Source organism: Delphinus delphis, chromosome 16 (assembly GCF_949987515.2).
Source record: "Delphinus delphis chromosome 16, mDelDel1.2, whole genome shotgun sequence".
Lineage (NCBI taxonomy): Eukaryota > Metazoa > Chordata > Mammalia > Artiodactyla > Delphinidae > Delphinus > Delphinus delphis.
This window is the reverse complement of record NC_082698.1, coordinates 8,141,024-8,160,260: the sequence shown is the minus strand read 5'-3', so window position 1 is coordinate 8,160,260 and position 19,237 is coordinate 8,141,024.

Below are 19,237 nucleotides of genomic sequence, written 5' to 3'. Positions count from 1 at the left end.
CACAGTGCTTGTGCATTAGGGATAGTAACTGACCCAGGAGGTGTAAATCAAAGGTCACCTTAGATGTGACCTTGGAACCAAGCATTGTGCCCTGGGCAGGGAATGGAGTGTGAAGACATCACAAGGATGGAGAAGCAGGACCATCCAGTCTCCATCAGCAACACCACATGGAAGCAGGAGGCAAACCAGTCCTCCGTTGACCACCCAGCGTCCAGGCCCCCTGGTCTAGCGTTGACCCAGGACTGGTTGCCTTTGGATTAAGCAAGTCCCAGGTGTTCTGATCCTGTGAGGGGAGGGGGATGTCTCGAGATGGGTGAGCTATCAGAGGGACCAAGAAGAAAACCAAAAACTGATGTCCCCATATTTGTACTTCAAGAAGCAAGCAAAGAAGCCCACCAACATCTGGGCAGCAGCTTTTTTGGGGAATGGCCTACCAGAGTCTTATGCTCTCCTACTCGGCCATGACATCTGTTCTGACCTGCCTTCCTCTGCACCTAGGCCTGCGGGGCCTGCGGTGTCTGTAAGGATGGCTTGGGTTGCAAAAAAACAAAGAAACTCCCAACTCAAACTGGCTTAAAATAATGATGATTCATTATCTCACAATATCAAAAGCTCAATTCCGCCCACATTGGCCCCTCCCTTCCACACTCCCAGGTAGGTTGCAGGGAGCCAATGCAGCCTTAACGAGGTGCCAAGTCCACAGGAAGAAAGGGCATCTTCTCTCCCAAGCCTCCTTCTTGAGAGAGAGGAAACCTTTCTTCCCAGAAGCCTCCCCTCCAAACTCCCTCACCTCTTGTTGGCCAGACTGGGTCATGCCTGCTCTAGAGCCAAAATGACCCCGCTGTCCCCACCCCTGCAGCTGGATGGGGAGAAGGCTTGCGGGGAGGACGTTTTGCCTTTCTTTTAAATAGAGCTAAGATTTCATTGTTCCTAGCTCAGAGAGACATAAACACAAAAATACCAAGAAAAAATCTCCAGAAAAAGCCAGTTCTTAAGAGGTTTCCCCACCCCGCTCCCTCTCCTCTCTCTCCCCAGGGTTTCTCACACTTTTATTACTTGGAGATCTGTTTTCAATGTATCCTCTGGCTCAGTAGTTCTGGGGCTGGGCCTGCGTTTCTAACAAGCTCCCAAGTGATGCTGGAGCTGCTGACCTGGGATCACACTTCGAGTAACAAAGACTCAGACCATAAAAGGTATTTCACAGCGTCACGGAGCAAATGGTTTCCAGCTCAACAATGTGCACATGCTTGGTCAGTGCCTGTGATTCTCCTGGTCTCGAGATGGCTGCAATCCTCCAAGAGTGACCCCCAACAGGAGGCAGAAAGGGGCTCTTTCCTCATGTCTGTTCCTTTTACGAGGAAGGGAACAATTTCCCCAGAAGCCTCCAGAAGATGCTCCCTGATATCTCATTGGCAACCGCTCTTGCCTCATGGCCACCTGGGCTATAGGGAGCCTGGGGGAGTGAGCACCTGGTGAAAGAGAACGGGGGTTACCATGGCAGTGGTAACCAAGCGGGAAAGGGGAATGGCTGCTCGTGACCAGCCAGCAATGTCCACCACAGCTGTCTTTCAAACGCTCCAGGCCACTCCTATATGCTCTGTCTACCAGGGGTCAGTGGAATGGGACAGGGGTCATGCCAGGTTTCAACATGAGACAGGTAGTGGCAGCGACACGCAGGTGGGACACAGCACGGGTGCCCCACAGCCCAGACGGAACACCAGCCCTCCCAGCCCGTCTCACCAGACAGCCTGGAGCCAGTGTGAACAACACCCCCGGGCTCCCCAGCTCCCTCTTCTCTGGGAGCAAACACATCATGTTTCCTGGTAACCTGGATACTGCATCAGGGAGGTAAAGCCGAGAAGCGTATCCGCTGAGCCAGCTGCGAGTGGCGGTGCCCATTAAACTTGTCCCGCAGAGCCACGGGACACTAAGTGTTGGGAACCGAGGTATCATTTTTTCCCAGAAGTCATATGCTGCCCCTTGGAAACAAGGGTTACCATGGTGATGTTTTCTACCTAGGCCTGCATCGGGTGAGGTTGGAAATAAGACCCAGGTGTTTAAGCCAAACCAGTAAAGAGGCACAGAGCAGGGCCCCGTGGGCGGAAGGCTGGCAGGTTCCACAAGTCTCTCCTCTTGGTGTCCTGGTGGGTTTGGACCTTCTGGCTCACGTGGCGGTTCTTGGTGACACAAGAGGAGCCCAGCTTTGGAGTCAGGCGGACCTGGATTTAATCCTGCCTCGGCCACTGACCTGTGTGTGGCCTTGGGCGAGTTATTAAACTGTGCTGGCCTCAATTTCTTTGTCTTTATAATGGGGGAGGGCAGGGAATAGACCCCGATTTGCAGGACTGTTGGCATGTAAACGAGACTGTGTATTAGCAGCGCGGAGCCCGGCGCCTGGAGCGGAAGATGGCAGAGGACCAGCGTCTGGGCGCGCAGAGGCCACGGGCGCAGAGGGGGCGGTCTGATGTCACTCCCCTCCCGCCCAGACAGGCAGGCAGACTCATGCCAACTGGCACGAGAATGAGATGAAGGTAAACGTGGAAGACGTTCTCAATCTGCCGTGAGAATTCCTGTCCCGGCGACTAGAAATGCTCTAAGTGTGAGTGATCCGCGCTGCCGGGAAGCCAGGCTCGGGACCAGGAGCCACGTGACCGGCTCTCCGTGAGAAACGCTGTGAGACACCCCGGGAGCCGACGGATCAGCCGGCACCCCTTCCCGTCCACAGGCAGGGCTGGCTGGGCATGTCCACAGGGCGTGGTGGTCGTGGAATCAGAAGGAGAGCCTTAGAACAGATGCTAAACGGCCCCACCTCACCATCGAGGTGCCTCATCCCCAGAACCAGGATCCTCCCAGCGTCCCGACCGCAAAGCCCCTGCATCTCCACCGTCGGGATCCCACCCTCCCAGGCTCCCTGTACACAGCTCATGTTGGAAGCCGCAGTCCCAGCCAGAGGGCAGGGAGGACTGAAAGTCTGCAGCCTGGTCCTGGCCCTGGGAGGGTCCGCCCACATTTGCCCCAAGGCCTCCTCTTACACCCATCCCGTGTCTGAGAAACCCTCATCCTGAGGTATTCAGACATTCCCAGGAACTCAACCTGGTGAAGGAGTTTCCAAGCCTGGGAATCACTTTCCAGCAAGTCTGCACATCTCTGATCTAAACACTCTTTATGTTGGTTTTAATAACAGCGCCCAATGAACAGGCTTACTTCCCTCTTCTCCAAGTTCTCGGGAGATACCTCAAGGTCCATCTAATAAACATTTGTATATGTCAGTAGTTTCTCTCTTTCAGCTTCCAGCATTTAAAGCCAACACTGAATGTTTGGAGTGGGGACAGGGGAGCAGCAGTCCATGCTGCTCCGGAGCCGTGGATTAGACCGAGATTCTGACACTGGTGAGTCCAACACGGTGGGTAGGGCCTTCAGAACCACTGGATGAGCCGGGTCCTTCTTCCTGGAGCATCTGTTGTCTCCACAGTGAGTATCTCCGTTTCTCAGGGCTGCCATAACAAAGTACCACAAACTGGGCATCTTAAACACAGACATATATTTTCTCACAGCTCTGGAGGATGGAAGTTCAAAATCGAGGTGTTGGCAGGGCCATGCTCCCTCTGCAGGGTCTAGGGGAGGACCCTTCCCTGCCTCGTCCAGCGTCTGCTAGTTGTTGGCCTTCCTTGGCTTCCGTGGCTTGTAGATGCCTCACTCCAGTCTGCCTCCTTCATCACATGGCATTCTGCCCTCATGTGTCTATGTTTCTGTGTCTCTGCTCCTCTTATAAGAACACCAGTCATGTTGGATTCAGGGTCCACCCTACTCCAGTATGATCTCATGGAAATCTAATTACATCTGCAACAATCCCATGTCAAATAATATCACCTTCTCAGGGACTGGGGGTCAGGACCTCAACATATCTTTCTGGATGACACAATTGAACAGTAACTGTGAGTAACTGAAAAACACTGTTTTTATGGTTAACCCAAGACGGATAAATGAGGGAATAAAATGTAAAATTTGCATGAGCTAAAATGAAGACCCTCATGCCTGCTGTAGGCTGGACCCCAGACATCCTTCGCCTTCCTCTGCTTTGGGGTGCGCTTAGGGAAAGAGCCCAAAAGCTGGAGTCTGGGGCCATAAGACCTCGTTTTGTCACTTACCTTGGGCAGAAAACAACCAAAATACGTAAACTGGCAGTCAGCATGTGTGATGTGCTCACAAGCACGCGTGTGGGATGATTTGAGGGCAGACAAGCTTGCGGGTGTCCTTTCTGGGTTATTTGATTCCTAGGGGCCTGCACTTCTCATTTTCTTTGAGCTAGGTGACAGCTCTGTAAGTCGTAGAAAACTTAGAGAATGCAAGTGATTTGTCTATACATGTGCTGATGAATTTTGTCCAGAGGAATGGCACTGACTATGGCCCTGTGAATATCTGCCAGTTTTGCATCAATTTCTATATTTGTTCCAGCATCCCCAACTGCCCCTTCATGCATGCTCTTTGAATCTTCCTTTGAACTGGTTATAACATACTATTGGTTTCCTCATTAAATGGTGAGTTAAAGAAACTTAACCTATCCATTTCTTATTTTCTGAGATTCATGACCTTCACAAAATGATCTTTCTACAGGGGCAACAAGGTAAAGCATTTGAACGGACAAGCTCCCGGCAAGTTGAGAAATGTATGGTCACGGATGACGGCAGCCACGACCATAATGATCCTATCAAGATGTGATAACCTCCAGGGAACTCTGTCGTATCCGGCATCATCTCAGAAGGATCTGCCAGCCGCTCAGGCTGAGTGATCAGCAAGGGACAAACCTTCAGGTGGCCGGCAGGCTGCAGGGAGGCCAGACGCCCCCTCGGGCCTCACAGACAGCTGTATTTCAGCTCCATGAAGTGCAGAGAGGTGAGGTTAGGTCTGAAAAATAAACAGGATCATAAAAACCTCCCCACTGGCAGTGTGGTCGGGCCCTGTGCGTGCCAACGGGCTGGAGCCAGGTTGCCGAGACATTGCTGACAGCCCTGGTGGGAGGAAGTCCAGGCCGAGGCCTTGGAGAGGTTGTCCAGCACCACGAATCCACCTGCCCATAAAAACACAGCCCGCCTTGGGCCTCCAGGGCTTCACCTTCCTGCTTGTCTTCCCAGATAGAGGAGTCAGAGCCCCTGCTGCCCCGCAGAGCAGAGGAGTCTGTGCAGCTGATGACCCGAGAAGGCATTTCTGTCTCAGGACTGAAGCGAGGGCAGGTCCTTCGGGGCATTCTAACTAAAGACACCCAGGGCCTTGGTCCCCTGCGGCTACTCCCACCTGAGGCCATCCTGCAAGGCTCCACATCTCAGGAGAGGATGTGCCAGGCCTGAAAGGTGAAAACATCAAGAACTCTTCATCCATGACGTTGCACAAGGAGCCTAAGCTTGAGTGTTAGGCTGACCTGGGTTCGAATCCCAACTCTCTCCCTTGCCCGCTGTGCGACTTCAAGGGAGATGCTTGATTCAACTTCCTCAGCTTATAATGGAGAATAACAATCGTGGGCACCTGGTGGGTTGTGGGATTACCTGAGAACATAGGAGACACGCCTGGTTCAGAGCAGACTCTACCTAAATATTGGTTCCCTGGCGGTTCCCTCCTGTAGGGTGGAAACAGAAGGTCTGATGTAGGCTCTCAAAGCACTAGGTTTTCCACGTTATACTTCTGGCTCTGACACAAACTTACTCATGTCTGCTCTCTGGGTCTTTAAAATAAGGGGACCTGAACAAGGTATGGAATTCCAGCATTCCACCTTGCCATTTTTCAGGACATGGGAAAACTGAGTTGTTTTCTAAGGAATGACTGCAAAATTTCAACAAAAGTGTCCCGACTCTTTTCCTCTTGACCCTCCCCAGAGAGACAGGAATGTCTGGGAGGGGCAGAGCAAGTCTAAGGAAGGCCCCTCAGAGTTATCTGCAGAATTTTCTAAATCCTCCACACCACTGCCCTCCAGAAAGCAGACAGAGTCTCGACTGCATTTCCAACATTCTGCCTCCACAGGAAAGAAGCTGCAGCACTGCTTTCCCTCATTAAGATGCTCGGCCATTGTCAGACATCCCAGGCCAGAGAGTGGGCTCCGCAGAGCAGGTATGGGGATTCAGCTGCCCCGGAGAAGCCAGCTAGCCGCAGGTCAGTGTGGGCAGCTGGGCTTCTTATTCAAGGTGATGTAATTCGCTGGCCTGGAAAGTTCACTGCCTCCGTGAAGGAATCAGCCTCCCCGTTTCTGCCAGGGGATTAAAATATTCGGTGAAAAACATTGCTGAGAATCAAAGGGAACCAGTGCAAAACGTGTCCTGAAATAACTCCTGGGCTGCCCCTCTGACAACTCTTCACCCCGAGCTTCTGGTAGCGACATCAAGTTCAGGAAAGACCCAGGAGTGCAGTTTCTTTCCCTCTCCTACAAAGACCGTGCCTTTTCCGGAAGACATTTTCCCCGTTGACAACTATTCTAAGAATGCAAGGAGAGTCCTTCTTTTCTTCTAAAAATCATGCCTCCAGACTGGGAGCTGTGCTAACGCGCCTGCACCAACAGCTGAGCCGAGTCGACAAGACGCTGCTGATGTGAAGATCTGAGAGCACAGAAGGGATGGATTTGGAACTGCAACCCCACCCCAAGGTCCCTCTCACGAGCTATTTCAAGTGCATTTGAAGTGATTCTGTTCATTGGAATCCCTGCATCTCCCTGCCTCTGAGAAACTGGATAAATTGTGCACTGACCCTTGTTCCGAGGTCTGTAGACGTCCACGCGTCTGGTGGGGGGCCAGGAAGATGTTATGTTAATGTCCTCAAGGTCACCTCTGGCCCTCAAGTTATGGTCTGTGCCCCCTCCCATCTCCTCCCAAGCACACCCTCTGTTGCTCGGACCTGGACTCTGCAGTTTCTACACACACACACACGCACACGGCATGGTACCACTCATGCACGGCATTTGTGTGTTTCTAAATTTTTATGGGGCAATTGGAGTCAGGGAAGGAGCGCCTGGGCAGAGATTACTACCTGTTCACCACAATAGGCTCCCTTCCTCTGGGCACATAGACTACATATCCCACCTGCCCTTGCAGTGTAATTTGATCATGTGACCTGAGTTCTAGCCAATGGAAGGAGAGCAGAAGTGAACACGTCTCAGTCTAGGCATACAATAGAATATTTTCTGGCATTAAAAAGAAACGAAGTACTGACCCAAGCTGAACCTCAAAAACATTATGTCAGGATGAACCTCAAAAACATACTCAGTGAAAGACATAAGAGACCACATGGTTTTATGGTTTTACATACATGAAATGTTCAGAATAGGCAAATCTATAGAGATGAAAAGTAGATTATTGATTACCTACTGGGTAGGAACAGTAAATGGCTACAAGGGATCTTATGTGGGGTTAATGTGGAGGGGATAGTAAAAATGTTCTAAAGTTACTAAAAAATTACTGAATGATACATTCAATGAAATGGGCAAATTTTATGATATACAAAATATACCTCAATGAAGTTGTTAAAAAATAAATAGAAGAAGTGAGCATGCCATTTCCAGGACTGGTCTGTAAAAACCTCCCACATGTTTTGCTCCAGGCCCTTTCCCTTCACCCTGGCTGATTCAGACTGTGGTGGAGAAGAGACCGAGGAGCCTGGGTCCCTGAGTGACTCCGTGGAGTACAGCCACACCCACCATGCTCATCTGTGAGCAGGAAGTGAACTGCTCTATGTTGAACCACTACTTGTTTGAATTTTGTTGTTACAGTAATTCCCTTGCATGAATTTGTACAGACAGTTCCAGGGCAACCACCGTATTTCCATCTGAATGGCATTCTGGTTCTTTGGTAACTACCACCACTGGAGCTGTGTTTCTTCCAGAAGCGCTTCATTTTCCTCACATCTCACTGGGTCCTCTCTTCCACTTCACCCCTTCCCCAGTACCTCTTGAATTGCCTTCAGGAACTCCAGGTCCTTCTCTCTCAGTCATGCAGAGCATCCAAGTCAGTAGATGACCAAGCATGGCAGGTTGTTTCCAGGGCAACCAGGGGAGAGAAAAAGGAGGTGAGGAAATTATCCCTGTGAGTGCTGGGGGGTGGGGGCTGAGCCCTTTGTGGGGTGCGGGAAGGCGGGAAACTTATGGCGTCAGATTCTACCAAACTCTGCTGCCTTTTTCCCATCTCAAGCATCCAAGTGTTCCTGCGTCTCCAGAACTGAGATGGCAAGAGGTTGGTAGGAATCAAAAACGTTCTTTGAGTTGTAAAAGAGAAAAGATATTGAATGTTAGCATGGAAGAGATATCGAAACAAAGAGATACCTCCGAGCTACAAGGATCTGTGTACAACATGTGGAATATAGCCAATATTTTATAATAATAGAAATGGAATAGAACCTTTAAAAATTGTGACTCACTATCCTGTACGCCTGTAATTTATATAATGTACATCAACTATACATCAACCAAAAAACATTTTAAAAAATGTCTCCAAGTGTGCATTTTATCTGCAATAAGCAAAACGATTTTTTCAAGCACCATTGAAACTGAAGGAGACAAATCCTGGAAAGTTTCTGGGGCAAAAGCAGTGACAAATGGGAGCTAATTTTACAGGCCTGTTGTTCACTGAAGGGATGGGTATTTTCTTTATTCGGCGTGCTGACGCTGTCGGGCTCTGACGCTGCGGAATCCACGCCCACGTACAACACGCCTTCTTCTCCTTTCTGCCCGCACTGCCTCGGAGCGCGCCTCACCTAGATTACCGAGCCCTCTCTCTGCTGCTCCAGCCTCCTCGCTTGTCGCCTGCAGCCCACTCTCCACAGCCAGGCTCACAGCCAGGCTGCTGTCCTCCTTACAGCCCTTTGGGCACTCCTGCAGTGGGGCAGTGCACAGCCCGCCCGTCTGTACCCTGTGGTCCTGGGTGTAACACAGAGAGACTTTCAAGCTCTTTGGGCCCCCAAATCTCTGTGACCTCACCTGTCACCGTGTGTGACAGGAACCTTCTATCTAACCACTTAGAATCCCCGACGGTGCAATGGTGTGCCTCTAGATCTTTCCGTACCCTGTTCCTTCTGCCTGGAACTCCTCCCACCTCCCTTCCTCGCCCAGGTATTTTTCATTCGCCCTTCAAAGCTCAATTCAGCACCCCGTCCTCCACAAGGGTGCCCCTGTCCCCCTCGCTCAGTCCTCTGTGCTCCTCGGGGCACGCTGGTGACTGTCCTGTGTGCTCCCTGAGGACAGCCATCGTGTTGGGAGGTGTGAGGTGAGGTCGGGGCCAACCCTGGAGGAGCCAGAAGTGGAGTCACAGATGGTTCCGCCTCAGTCAGGAGGAGGGCCAAGACGGAAATGCTGAGGGAAACTGAGGCCAGGACGAGGGCCCTGGGGCAGGCAGACTGAAAGGCAGTTCAGCACTGGGAAACCGGAATAAAGGTGACAGCTTATCGCCGAAAATGCTCCCCGTCCTCTCCCCGCCACCACCACACCTCTCGTCTCCGCCCACACCTTTCCTGGACAACGCCCACCGAGCCCTGCTCACCCCAGGGCCTGCAGGTCACCTGGTAGAAGTGCCCTGGCAGGGGTCGGGGGTGGCAAGTGTTAATATGGGCAGGTCAATGCCGGCCTCTCTGTTGGCCAGTGGGAGACGGTGCAGGCCTAGGAGCTGACCCAGCGAGGTTGGTGTAATACAAGGCAACAAGAACAGGGCCGAAAGAACCAAGGTTAAGCGTACAGCTTAATCCCTTTGAAGTGAGATGCGGAACCCATCTCAGCTGGAGCCACAATATCCTCTCCTAGGACCCAGGGCGCTTGGCTCCCAGGCACTGGCAATGAACATCTCAGAGAGAGCATCCCTGTTTACCTACGAGAGATAATACGACCGCATAATCACGGAGATTCAAACACAGTCACAGAGATCACCCAAGAGCAATTCGGCTGGAACGATTACAGTTCTCCAGATGGGTCTTTGATACAAAAGGTAAGATCATTGGATTCTCTCTGAAGGGAGAGCTGGTTTCTTCTGTACCCACAGAGCAAATACCCACTTGAGAGGTCAGGACAGGAAGGCTCTGCAGGACAAGTAATAAAAACCCAGGGGATGTGGGAAGGGCTGCACAGAGAGAGCTGGCCAAGACAGTCGTGATAGCCCTTCCTTAGGGAGCCAGGCGCCTTGTTTTATTATTTTATTTTATTTTTTAATGGAATGGCTGAGTTAAAACCTTTTGGTTCTATACCGGGTTTCTAAGTTGGGCTTGTTTTTTTTCTTTAAATGAGAAACAGATTACAATGAAGGCATTTTGTCATGTATATTAAATGCAGACACATCCAGAGAAAACAAATGAAAAGGCAGACATAACACAAGCGATCCCATGCATATGCATTAGCTCATGGTCCCTTAAAATAAGCCAGTTTCTCCAGCCTTTCATTATGCAGAGAGGGGAGTATTTTCCAAACACTCTCACAATTAAGGGGAAATGGCCCTGGCAGAGCTCTCCCCTGACACAGCCCTTCATTACGTGCTCCTTTCCTCCCTGCCCACTCTCCTGTCTGTGTGAATTGACTAGTTCTACCCCTTTGGTATCTTGTTCCTCACCAACTAGAAGGAAAAAATGCTTATTATTTAAACAGGTCACAAATAAGCAGACGAATATACTGACTAAATGCAAGGGATGTGGAGTTAGAAAGCCCAGGTACAAATGTCTCTGCCACTTACTACTGGGCAAGTGACTTCACTTCTCTAGCCTCAGTTTTCTCATCTATAAAATGGGGATACGAATACGAGGATTAAATAGAATGATGCCTGAGCAGGGGTGCCTAAGTAAGCATATAATATATAATTATATTTTATAAATCGTGCACACTGAGTGTATCACTTACCCCAGAGAACTCAGTGTCTTGGGCTGAAAAGTGTTCTTAGAGATCACCTCTCCTTACAGGAGAGACTGATCTGGGGGGCAGGGGACTCACTAGGGCAGTTGGAAGCCAATTCTTATTGAGCACCTACTATGTGCCTAGCCCTACACTCAGCATCTGGTCCTGGTGATTCTCCTCTTTCCAGCACTCTGTGCTCCAGGTAAAAGGCATGAGCCCAGACTTGCTCAGCTTTGCTCCTGCCCGTCAAACCCTAGAAGGCATCCTGCAGCCACTACCCCTGCACATCCCCATCCCCCGATCTGGGACACCCTGGCAAGTGACAGAACCCCACCATTATCATCACCAAAAAAAGGAATTTATCATAAAAATACAGGTTGGATTATGAACTCCAAGAACTAGAGAAAAGTCGGGCTTCTGGAAGAAACAAAACTAGGACTGGTGTGCCCTCGGGAACCCAGGACACCTCCAGTTCCCTGGGTGCGTCTGTGCCATTATCTACAAAGCACCAAGAATGGCACCAAATGCTTTACGTGTATTATCTTACCTGACCCTCCCACAACCCAGCGTTCACACTGGGAAACTGAGGCACAGAGCAGGTACCGGCTTGCCCAATCTCTCCAACCCATCCATCAGGGAGCTGGATTCTGAACCACAGCCTGGCACCGTTTCACTCTGACTGGGCCAAGTGGGTCAGGTGCTCCCAGCACCGGACCTGTCAGCATGGCCTGGAGGCGGGGAGACGCAAACAGCTGGAAGTGGCCCTAAGGACAGAGGGTACTTCTGTGAGGGAAGAGCCAGGAAGAGACACAACGTGACCCACTCCACTGTCACCCTCTGGTCATCCACTGAGACCCAGCAGAGAAAGCTGTCCTCCAGGGAAGCAGCCCTCTTCCCAGCCTGGAGCCACCGTCGTGCCCACTTTTAGGACAGTGCCTGGCACACAGCCACCCCCACGACTCCCATGGGGCCCTGAGTCCTATGTGAGGGTTTCCCTGGTGGTCTCACACCCGGCAGAGATGCCAAGAGGCCTGAGAGTGTCGGGTCGGACCCATCTCTGTCCCCAGAGACTGCACAAGCCTGTGCACAAGGGCTGCTCGGCGCAGGAATGAATGAATGAATGAATGAATGGTTCCCCCTCCATGTCTCCCTTCCCTCCATACATATCCCCAGTTTCTCTCTGTTCAAGCCCCAGTTTGACAGGGGCACAGCCAAAATTGGAGAAAGGGGGGCCAGCAGGCAGCATGGCTGCTCTGGGTAAGTCTGAGGCCCAAGCCGTACACCTGGCCCAGATATGAAGAGGGCGCCCTGATGAAGAAATCGGGGAGGGGCAGAAGGAGGGGCCGCAGCAATCTCCTTCCAGGAGGCCTTCAGATGCTCCTCTCCTTGTCTACCTCCCAGGGTTCTGCCCTACAGAGCAAGCCAGGGCCAAGCTCAGGGCCCCCCACTGGCCATCGACTCTTTCTCCAAGGACCAGGTGTTCACAGAGCCTTCCAGCCTGGCCTAGACCCCTGATCTCCAGCCAGCAGGAAGCAAGGCGACCCCCACCCACCCTTCACAGCCTCTGATCTGCAGCCCTCACCTCCTTCCTTGCCCTGGGTATGTTGAGTTAAGACAGGCACCTTCCAAAGGCATGGAAATTCTTTCTTCTTCTTTTTTCTTTAATGAAGCAAACCAGATGGAAAAGAGAAAACTTGAAATGTTTTAAGAATAAGAACTTTATTGTTGTTGCTGTTAAAAGAAAACATGCTCATTAAAAAAAAAAAAATTCAAGCAATATAAAATGGACCAAAAGATCTCTTCAAAGTTAAGGGAGGAAAGGAGTATAAAAATTATAAGAACTCGAGGTTATTATATTTTGATATGATAGTATGTTTCATGTTTGACTTCCTGCTATGAAAGATGAGGGAAATTCCACCTTCCTCTCCCCTCCCCTTCAAATTCAGTTACTGGCATCACTGTTTACATGGGCCTCATCCAGGGTAGAATGAACCCTATGCTCACCACCAATCCTTTTAGGATGGTGTCTTGTTTCTGAGATCTGGAGTTTGATTCCTCAGCTTCTGTCAAAAAAGGCTTTTAGGAGCCGTGTGCTCATGCTTAATGATGTCCGTTGTCTTTATATCCCAGGGAGCGCTGGGTCACATTTCCTTACCCTTCCAACTCTGCAGATCCTGGACGCCATCCTCAGGCACTGGACGCTGTGGGGGAATTTTTGTCTTGTTTCGTTTGGCTTTGTTGTTTATAGGATTCTGCCTTTGTGTTCAGTAGCTAAACATGGTTATGATTCAGAATTGATCACTCTGTGCATTTTTTGTCTGGGATACAAGGACTTTGTTGAATAGAAGATTTGAGTCCTTCTTCTGGTGAGTTTACATCTCATATTTCCTTTCATTCTGTTCTCTTCTCTAGAAGCACCACCATCCTTCTCCTTCCATATAAATCATCTCCACAATACTTTTGGCATCTTTGTGCAGGCTTGTTTTGCGTGGTTTTGTCAAACTTGTGTTTTCAGGTTTTTGTTGCTTTGAATGAGGTTTCCATCTCTGCAATGTTTTATTTTTCTTTCCCACTTGTTTCCTAAGCTCCGTCCGTCAATTTGCCTTTCATCTCTTTCTGTCGTTACAGAATCTCTTCCTTAAAACGTACACAGATGTCAGTGGAGCTCAGGTTTCCAGTCCTTTTTGCCTGCAGTTTCTTTGGATTGTGGAGGATTCATTTGATCTTTCCCCGTCCTTCCTTGAGCAACCCCTCTTTGGAAACATGTTATTCATCTGACTTTTTCTTACATCCCTTTCCTCCTTGTTTGCTTTCTTGCTGTATCTGCGCATAGGTTTTATGTGGACTCCTTTCTGTTTGTCACTGAGTTTAATGGGCTCAGCTCTGTTCTGAAAAAATAGATGTGGGTAGGAAAAAATGGCATGAAAGCGTCTAATCAAGTCCAGCCTTTTCCTGGGGCCGTGACTCTGCCCATGACTCATGCCCAAGAAGCAGTGTGGCTCTCCACGCTGCCCCACCTGCAGCATTGCCCTGAGTTAGGAAGATGGTCACAGACAAAACAGTGGCCAGAAGGTGTGGCCGCCTCCTCCCGCTTCACCCCCTGGGCCCTTGACCATGCTGTTCACTGAGGCAGGACACCAGAGGATGCGTGCATTGGAATGGAGGGAATTACAAAGCGGGGTGGGGTGGGAAGAGTCAGAGCCCTGTTTTGGCCACTGTCTGGACACACTCTCCACCCAGATGGAGACATCACGTCAACAGTTGAATTTAAGAATTATTTCTTTGATCCTTTTCTTCTCTCCACTTTCTTTGCTATTCTCTTTCTGGTTTTCTTCTGCAGATACTAGACTTCCTAACTTGATCGGCTAATTTTCTTATCTTCTCTCACCTATTTCTCCTTTTTCCTTTTTCCTTCTTTCGGATTTCTTCTGATTCTTCTATGGATTGGGTACCTTTATTTCTAACATATTTTTGATCCCGAGAGTTCTCCTTGGGGTTCTGCACTGTGATGTGCAGTGTGGCCACAGCTGTCCCCAGCCTCTCCTCCCTCTCTCCCTTCCCATACGTGGCTTACCCTGGACCACCTCTCATGCACACGTGATCACCCCCAAGCTCTTCATAGTCTATGGAATCCCCCCCATCATGCAAATAGCCTCCCTTGGCCGTGCCGTGGGCCTAGAGGTGCTCACCCAACCAAGTGGCCCACTTGGGGGAAATGGACTCGGGAAGGAGACCAGCGCAGGCTCTGGAAGTGCTTTGGGGCAATTAGGACAGGCACCTCCAGGATTCTGAGAACTGGAGCCTCACCCAGAACGAAGGGGACACAGGCTCCTGATGGGCATGTCAACTTGGTTTTCGGACTCTTTGACCCTCTGGGAATGGACATGGCCAAAGGAAGGCCAGGGAGGGGTAACACAGAAGATTCAGAGCAGGCCAGCTCTAGGCATCTTAGGACATTTTCTGACCTCACTTGTGTCTGGGACAAAGGAGAGAAAACTTTTCTCCATCCCAAGCTCAAAGAAACAAACTTCCACAGAGATTTTGGTGGTCCCAATCTTATAGCATCATCTAAACCCTCCCAATTAGTCCCCACCTGCCATCACAGTGATAATGCGCATCTTCCAGGGGACAGAACTGAGGAGACAAGAGGGAAGCTGTGGGGTTCGCCTTTTAGGGGCCCCACCTTCTACGCAGACGTGCCATGCTCTCCAGCACAACCACTTAAGTCCTGATCTCCCATAGCCCAGAATCTCCTGTCTTCTTGATGCCTGAAGCCCATATGTCAAAATTCCAAGTTATATCAACATATATTCTAGCCAGGGAGACAGTCAGGCATCTAATTAGTTGTTCTCAGCCTTTAGGATTGCTGGAACCAGTGCTTTTAATTTTTTTTTTAACATCTTTATTGGAGTATAATTGCTTTACAATGGTGTGTTAGTTTCTGCTTTATAACAAAGTGAATCAGCTATACATATACATATGTCCCCATATCTCTTCCCTCTTGCATCTCCCTCCCTCCCACCCTCCCTATCCCACCCCTCTAGGTGGTCACAAAGCACCGAGCTGATCTCCCTGTGCTATGCGGCTGCTTCCCACTAGCTATCTATTTTACATTTGGTAGTGTATATATATCCACGCCACTCTCTCACTTTGTCACAGCTTACCCTTCCCCCCCCCCATATCCTCAAGTCCGTTCTCTAGTAGGTCTGCATCTTTATTCCCATCTTGCCCCTAGTTTCTTCATGACCATTTTTTTTTAGATTCCATATCTATGTGTTAGCGTACAGTATTTGTTTTTCTCTTTCTGACTTACTTCACTCTGTATGACAGTCTCTAGGTCCATACACCTCACTACAAATAACTCAGCTTTGTTCCTTTTTATGGCTGAGTAATATTCCATTGTACATATGTGCCACATCTTCTTTATCCATTCATCTGTTGATGGACACTTCAGTTGCTTGCATGTCCTGGCTATTGTAAATAGAGCTGCAGTGAACATTGTGGTACATGACTCTTTTTGAATTATGGTTTTCTCAGGGTACATGCCCAGTAGTGGAATTGCTGGGTCGTATGGTAGTTCTATTTTTAGTTATTTAAGGACCCTCCATACTGTTCTCCATAGTGTCTGTATCAATTTACTTTCCCACCAACAGTGCAAGAGGGTTCCCTTTTCTCCACACCCTCTCCAGCATTTGTTGTTTGTAGATTTTTTGATGATGGCCATTCTGACCAGTGTGAGATAATATCTCATTGTAGTTTCGATTTGCATTTCTCTAATGATGTTGAGCATTCCTTCATGTGTCTGTTGGCAAGCTGTATATCTTCTTTAGAGAAATGTCTATTTAGGCCTTCCGTCCGTTTTTGGATTGGGTTGTTTGTTTTTTTTAATGTTGAGCTGCATGAGCTGCTTGTAAATTTTGGAGATTAATCCTTTGTCAGTTGCTTCATTTGCAAATATTTTCTCCCATTCTGAGGGTTGTCTTTTCGTCTTGTTTATGGTTTCGTTTGCTGTGCAAAAGCTTTTAAGTTTCAATAGATCCCATGTGTTTATTTTTGGTTTTATTTCCATTTCTCTAGGAGGTGGATCAAAAAGGATCTTGCTATGATTTCTGTCATAGAGTGTTCTGCCTATGTTTTCCTCTAAGAGTTTGATGGTGTCTGTCCTTACATTTAGGTCTTTAATCCATTTGGAGTTTAATTTTTGTGTATGGTGTTAGGGAGTGTTCTAATTTCATTCTTTTACATGTAGCTGTCCAGTTTTCCCAGAACCACTTATTGAAGAGGCTGTCTTTTCTCCACTGTATATTCTCGCCTCCTTTATCAAAGATAAGGTGACCATATGTGCATGGGTTTATCTCTGGCTTTCTATCCTGTTCCATTGGTCTATATTTCTGTTTCTGTGTCAGTACCATACTGTCTTGATTACTGTAGCTTTGTAGTATAGTCTGAAGTCTGGGAGCCTGATTCCTCCAGCTCTGTTTTTCTTTCTCAAGATTGCTTTGGCTATTCGAGGTCTTTTGTGTTTCCATACAAATTGTGAAATTTTTTGTTCTAGTTCTGTGAAAACTAGAACAGTGGTAGTTTGATAGGGATTGCACTGAATCTGTAGATTGCTTTGGGTAGTATAGTCATTTTCACAATGTTGATTCTTCCAATCCAAGAATGGTATATCCCTCCATCTATTTGTATCATCTTTAATTTCTTTCATCAGTGTCTTATAATTTTCTGCATACAGGTCTTTTGTCTCCTTAGGTAGGTTTATTCCTAGATATTTTATTCTCTTTGTTGCAATGGTAAATGGGTGTGTTTTCTTAATTTCTCTTTCAAATATTTCATCATTAGTGTACAGGCATGCAAGAGATTTCTGTGCATTAATTTTGTATCCTGCTATTTTACCAAATTCATTGATTAGCTCTAGTAGTTTTCTGGTAGCATCTTTAGGATTCTCTATGTATAGTATCATGTCATCTGCAAACAGTGACAGCTTTACTTCTTCTTTTCCAATTTGGATTCCTTTTATTTCTTTTTCTTCTCTGATTGCTGTTGTTAAAACTTCCCAAACTATGTTGAATAATAGTGGTGAGAGTGGACAACCTTGTCTTCTTCCTGATCTTAGAGGAAATGGTTTCAGTTTTTCACCATTGAGGACAATGTGGGCTGTGGGTTTGTCATATATGGCCTTTATTGTGTTGAGGAAAGTTCCCTCTATGCCTACTTTCTGGAGGGTTTTTATCATTAATGGGTGTTGAATTTTGTCGAAAGCTTTCTCTGCATCTATTGAGATGATCATATGGTTTTTCTCCTTCAATGTGTTAATATGGTTTATCACGTTGATTTATTTGCATATATTGAAGAATCCTTGCATTCCTGGGATAAACCCCACTTGATCATAGTGTATGATCCTTTTAATGTGCTGTTGGATTCTGTTTACTAGTATTTTGTTGATGATTTTTGCATCTATGTTCATCAGTGACATTGGTCTGTAGTTTTCTGTCTTTGTGACATCTTTGTCTGGTTTTGGTATCAGAGTGATGGTGGCCTCACAGAATGAGTTTGGGAGTGTTCCTCGCTCTGCTATATTTTGGAAGAGTTTGAGAAAGATAGGTGTTAGCTCTTCTCTAAATATTTGATAGAATTCACCTGTGAAGCCATCCAGTGCTTTTAATTTTAAGTTAAATCAGGGACTGAGATTGGATTGAAAGCTTAAAACAAAAACCTAAATAAAACAGAGCAACAACAATTACCAAACTTCCCTCCACCCAACACCACAGTCCCATTAAAGAACGCAAGTCAAAACACAACAAGAGAGGAACCGCATACTCTCAGTGTGGAGGGTATTACTTTAAGCTGAATCAACTTAGCTTTGTGAAAAACTCATTATATTTTCTTTATTTTTTACATTTTGCCTTAGACCAGGGAACACTTGCTTCTTTCTTCATTTTTTCCACATAGTCCGATGTTTGGAAATCAATTTTTTAAAGCACGTAATGGGAAAAAAATTAAAAAGCCATTAGGTTAACAGAGTCATGCCAATGCCCAGATTCCTAAGGCAGCGGTGGGAGCACATAGAAAGAATGGAGAAGGACTAGATTTGAAAGCTCTGCTCTTGGACTTGGCTTGTTTCAATTCTGTTTGAATATTCAGCCTCTGTGGGCTCAAAACAACCCCTGATACAGGCAGGTACCTCTCTTGCACCTTCTTTAAATCCAAGCTCATCTCTCCCGGGTAGAGACTAGACGGAAAGCTCTTCTTGTCCTCTGCCTGCAATGTCCTCCCTTCGCACCTTCCCAAAGGTGCTTTGGAGTCCAGCCCGGGTCCTCCCCCCAGGGAGCCCTGGGACCTCCCTCTCCACTTAGCCAGCCCCTCTTCCTTCTCAACTACCTCCATCCCGTCTCACATCCCTCACAAGGGTGTCCACTGGTCGAGAGCTAGTGACGACGTCACTCACCTTCCTCTAGGAGAAGGAGGGGAGGGGCGTACTCAGGCTTAGGCTGCCTTCTCCTCCCCAGGTGGACATGGGCAGGGCTTAGACTGGGGACCAGACTGAGATGCCCTGGCTGTCCCGCCTACCCTACTTGGAGGTGGTTCTCTCACTTTAATCCACATTCCTCTCTGGTGTGTTTCTGCAAAGTCTCTGGTCACACTCCAGCACTGCCATTACTGCTGATGCCATGTCTATAAACATGATGGTCCTGGGGCTATATTAAGATTTTATGAGTCTCTTTGTAAAAACAGAGTAAGAGATTCAGTGTGAAATTCTTCTCCTTTTTAAAGTTTCCCCTTCCCCTCAGCTCCCATCAGGCACACCAACCCTGGCCCCAGTTGGCTTCTGCTCTGTGATTTGCAAATTAAAGTAAATGCTGCTTTTTCTGGAAAGAGATGGGGTGGGCTTCCCTC